Consider the following 5,459-nt stretch of genomic DNA (forward strand, 5'->3'; position numbering starts at 1 on the left):
CTTTACCAATGTCTTGATTTTTGGTGAATCGGGTCTTTGCAATCTCTTCATCAAGCTTTTAACACTAGGTTGGTAATCTAACAGGACATAAAAGTGTCCTTTTAGGGTTTTAAATTAACCTCCAATTTTCCTAGTAGAATTGTTCTTTTTGAAAAATATTTTCTTGAGCTTGAGATTAAGAGCCTACTACTTATGGAAAAAAAGAGTAACCTTCAACATTCCTCACCATTTGGTTGTGGTAAACCTCTAAATGTGATATATTTCCATATTTTACTCAAACAATTTCTATTTCTTGGGGTCAATCACATAATAAGCATGACATGGATTTTTCTAGACCATAAAACTACTGCGTTTACTTGATAACTATGTGACTATCATGCAAGTATAGTAGAAGAAGTTATTGAATTTCATTTTTTCTCACATTTTCACATACAAAAGGGCACCAAAAATGGAATTGGAAAAAATTACAAATTGAATAAGAAAAGGGTATAATTTATTTGTTAACACAGATAAGGATTTTTATAAATAGTCCTTAAATGCATGTGATATACACAATCTATATATAGTGACCCCCCCCCCCCCCCCCCCCCAGTTGGAATTAGGGTTGCACAAAAACACACACAGCTTGGAGAAGATGAAGAAAGCTCAAGGCACACAACAAATAGTATATTACTTAGGGTGCAATGGAAAGATAAGATATCCCTAGAGTAATGGGTGTATATACAATGCACCGGGGAAGGAACCTCCTAGTGAGGGGGAAAATGCCCCGGAGGTCCTTAACGTGTTCAGACACATCACTATCACATGTATATGGTAACCAATTTCCCCTGGGAGAGATGTAGTGAACGAGAGCTAGCACATAGAGTATAGGGAACTGCCATGCCCTGAGGACAGGATCAGCCCACAAAGGGGAGTAAGCCCAGTGCTTTGTAAAATTCTTCGAACTTCTCATGAGACAATGCCTTTGTGAAAATATCTGCAAGGTTGTCCTATGTTGGCCCATAAGCCAAGCTAATCTCTCCTGTTGAGAGTCTCTCCCTGATATAGTGATAATGCACCTTAATGTTCTTCGTGCGAGCATGAAAAATTGGGTTCCTCGCAATTGCCAATGCGCTCTAACTGTCAATGTAGATAGTGTCTTGTCCAATACCCAAATCAACCATAAAGCGTCTGAGCTATACACACTCAACCATAGCTGTGAAGATTACCATGTACTCAGCCTCACAACTAGAAGTGGCCACAGTAGGTTGCTTCTTGCTCAACCATGATATGCATGAGCTTCCAAGCATGAAACAAAAACCAATTGTGGACACTCGTGTGTCAAAACAACCAGCCCAATTCGAGTCAAAAAAAGAATGTAAATCTGGTGGCAATGATCCCACCTTGGGATAAAACAAGCCAAGACATAAAGTGCCACTCAAATAGCAAAAAATCCTCTTGATAGCTATCAATGCTTAGACCCTGGGCTATGCATGAATTTGCTGGTCTGTGAGATTGCAAATTGAATATCCGGCCTCGTGCTGCATACATAAATAAGGCAACCAACGTTAGTTTGGTAAAGAGTGACATCACCAGGATCACCAAAATCATGAACACTCAATTTCAAACATGTTTTCATGGCGGTGTCAATAGGTTTGCAATCCTCAAGTCCAAACTTACATAGAAATATCTCTATGTAACGTTTCTGACACAAGGCAATACCACAATCATATTGCTTAAACTGTATGCACAAGTAATGATATAACAGCCCCAAATCTTTCATCTTGAAAGTAGCATTCAAATCAGCCTTAGATTCAGCAATGTGTCTCTCATTTGGTCCAATGATCAACGAATCATCCACATAGAGAACGACAATGAGAAGTACATCACCCTCATGCTTTACATACAACGTGCTTTCTATTGGACTGTTACTGTAAAGCCTCGTTTGACCAAATGAGTGCTAGCACAACCCATACAAAGCTTTCTTACATCTTCACACTTTATCCTCTTGTCCTTTCTTGACAAAATTGCAAGGTTGCGTTACATAAACTTCCTCAAATATGTCACCATTCAAGAAAGCATTAACAATGTCTGACTAGTTTCCAATGCACATAGAAAATGCACAATAGTCATACGACAAGTGGGAGAAAAAGTCTCTTCATAATTGAGATTTATAGCGATCAATCTCACCATCCGGCTTGCATTTCAACTTGTAAACCCACTTTGTACCAATGGCATGTTTTTCAGGAGGCAAATCACATAAAGTCCATGTGTCATTTTCTATAAGTGCATCATATTTAGATTGCATAGCAGCCATCCAATTTTTTCAATTTTGTGCTTCATCCAAAGACAAAGGTTCCTCAGTATCACATAAGCTAGACACAACCAAAGCATAACAATTTGATGCATAAGATGCATGGCGAGAACCTAAACGAGTATGACTAGACAAGGGTGCATCAAATTTACTGTCACGCAAAGTATTCACCAGCCATTTTGGCATACCTCTAGCCTACTCATTCTCAGCCCTTTCCTCATCAAGTACATCATGTACATCTACATCAGTTACGGGCTGATCTGTAACATTTTTAGAAAGCCCCATAGGCTACACATTTGCCTCATTTGAATCTACATTTGAGCTTCTACCACTAAAAAGAGGCAACAAAGTGTCATAAATGTCATGTGAGCTTGCATTATTGTCTCTAGTACATGACAGCAAGGGCTGAACAAAATCTTCAACAAACACAACATCCCGTGAGACCAAGATATGCTTTGTTTGTGGATGATACAACCTGTAACCTTTGCTTCCAGCACTATAGCCAGCAAAAATACATTTGACAACCTTATCATCCATTTTTTGCATTGTGTTTGTGGCACCAAAGTATATGCCAAACAACCAAAAATACGGATGTGCTCAATAGAAGGCTTTCTATCATGCGATGCTTCATAAGGATTCATAGAGTGCAAAGCTTTTGTAGGACACCTATTAAGTACATAAGTGGCACACATGATGGCCTGAAGCCAAAAAAAATGCGGCAAAGCTTGACTTTTGACCATGCATCATGCCATTTGCATCAGTGACTTATTTTTCCTCTCAGCAACACCATTTTGTTGAGGTGTATATGGCACTGTACATTGGTGTTTTATCCCACAACTAGCCAAAAATGCATTAAATTCATGAGACATACACTCCCTCCCTCGATCTGTATGGAGGGGTACCCATAGTACATTTTGAGACATTTTTAGCCATAGCCAAAAATTGTTTGAAGCACATAACCACTTCGGACTTCACTTTAAGCAGATACACCCATGCATGCGTGGAGTAATCATCAATGAAAGTCACAAAGTAAAGGTAATTGCTCAAGGATGAGTTTGCATGGGTCCACAAACATCACTTGCACAAGCTGCAACCTGCATGTGGCCCTAACTGAACCATCCTTTGGAAACTTTGATAATTGCATCTTACCCAAAATACAGCCTTCACAAACATGGTTGGCAGGTGCTACAAGAGGAGGCAGAGAAGCAACCATATCAGATTTTTGCAAACGAAGCAAACTGGCAAAAGTCAGATGCACAAAACATGTATGCCAAAGGTAAAACAGCCTTTGAATCTACAATAGCATTTGCAAAATTTTGTCCACACTTGTCATACAAAGTGAGCTTATATAGCCCACAACATAAAATGCCAAATGCAACAATTTTATCACCAAAATTGAGATAATCTATTGTACATCTCTCATCCAAAAATTTGACTACAAGACCAAGTCTAGCAACTGAAGATACAGACAAAAGATTCTTATTGATCCCAGGTACATACAATGCATCAACAAGTGTGAAATAACTGCCATTTGTAGTAGTAAGCACAATCTTTCCAACTCCCTGAACCAGATAAGAGGCGTTGTTGACACAAGTGATTGAATTCCCATGAGGGACAGACTCAAGAGAGATAAACAAATCACGATGTAAGGTAATGTGCTTTGTAGCACCAATGTCAAAATACCTCACATGTGAATCTGTAGCATCTGACATGCGTGCATCATGGACAACAGGATCATAATTACACTCTATACTAAAAGCCCATTCTGCATCTACATCAACATCATAATCTTATTCCACAAAAGACTCTACAATAGTTGCAGTTGTATTGGACCCTGTAGTTGATACAACCTCTTTTGCCTTCAATTTTAGACATTGCTTGAACAAGTGATCATTAGCTATACAATAATGGCAACGTATCTTCTTTTTTCCCTTATCACCAAAATCCCAGACGAGTTGCTACCATCAAAAGTATTAGGAGCGTGTGATTTTCCACTCACAGAAGAACCATGAGAAGTGGCTACATTGTTGTTACCACCTTTTCTTTTAGCAGCAATAAAGACATGTTCAATTGCACTTTGTCTAGTCTTATTTTTTTTGGAAAGTGACTCTTGCAGCAACAATGTGCATAATATATCAAACTTGACAACTTCTGGATTTCCTTGGGTCATAAGTCTCCAAGTACTAATAAGACTCTAGAAAGAATCTGGCAACTCATCAAGGACAATCTGCACAAGGGAAGTGTCAGAAATGATTTTGCCTATAGAAATAAGTTGCTCATGTATATCCTTGACACCAACTGTCCATTTCATCCTCCTCATGCATAATCGTTGATTCCAACTCTTTACGCATCAATGCAATTTTAGCCCCACTGTGACTTGCATAAAGACCAGCCAGATATCCCAAGCCTGTTTTGTAGATTTTGTTGAACAAATATGAGGAGTAATAGTGTGCTTCATAGACAACACAATCAATGCATGAGCCTGTGCATCTTTTACATCCCAACGAGCTTGCTCAGTTGTAGGCAAAACAACTCTGGCAGCAGCAATCTTGCCACCAATACTTGCAACATCCTCAACATCGCCTACATCCTCAAAACCAGGACGTACATCAATGCCCTACAAAATATTATGAACGCCCTTAGACACAAGGACATGTTGCATCATATAACCCACATAGGGTAATTGTTCCCATCCAATTTGTCCTCCGCAACAAACATCTTGAGCACATCTATGTTGTTGTCAGCCATGCAAATGTTGCACCTGATGTGAAAACTACCCAAAAAGAGGAGAAACAAAGCAAGAACAACACATGCTATATAGCACAAATTTTAGAAGACTGTATGGGACCTGGTTTGCAAAAAATGGCACTGACAAAAATTCTACACAAAATGATGAAATTGCCTACGTAGCACTCCCTGTAGTGGAAACGAAGGCCAAAATGAGCCCAAATCAATAATCTGAGCAGACCAAGCTCTATGAGCTATCCCAAAGTATTTGTTGACCTGTTGACACTCGTCAAAGCTCAAAGAGGTTGGAGAAAGTGACCACGCATGTGCTGGAGTTGTTGGCGACTAAGCCCAGGAGGATGCAACTTGTTATGATACCAATTGCTAGAATTAGGTTTGCAAAAAAACACACACAGCTTGGAGAATATGAAGTAAGCTC

This window comes from Adiantum capillus-veneris, chromosome 20 (assembly GCF_014529385.1).
Source record: "Adiantum capillus-veneris isolate H3 chromosome 20, ASM1452938v2, whole genome shotgun sequence".
Classification (NCBI taxonomy): Eukaryota; Viridiplantae; Streptophyta; class Polypodiopsida; order Polypodiales; family Pteridaceae; genus Adiantum; species Adiantum capillus-veneris.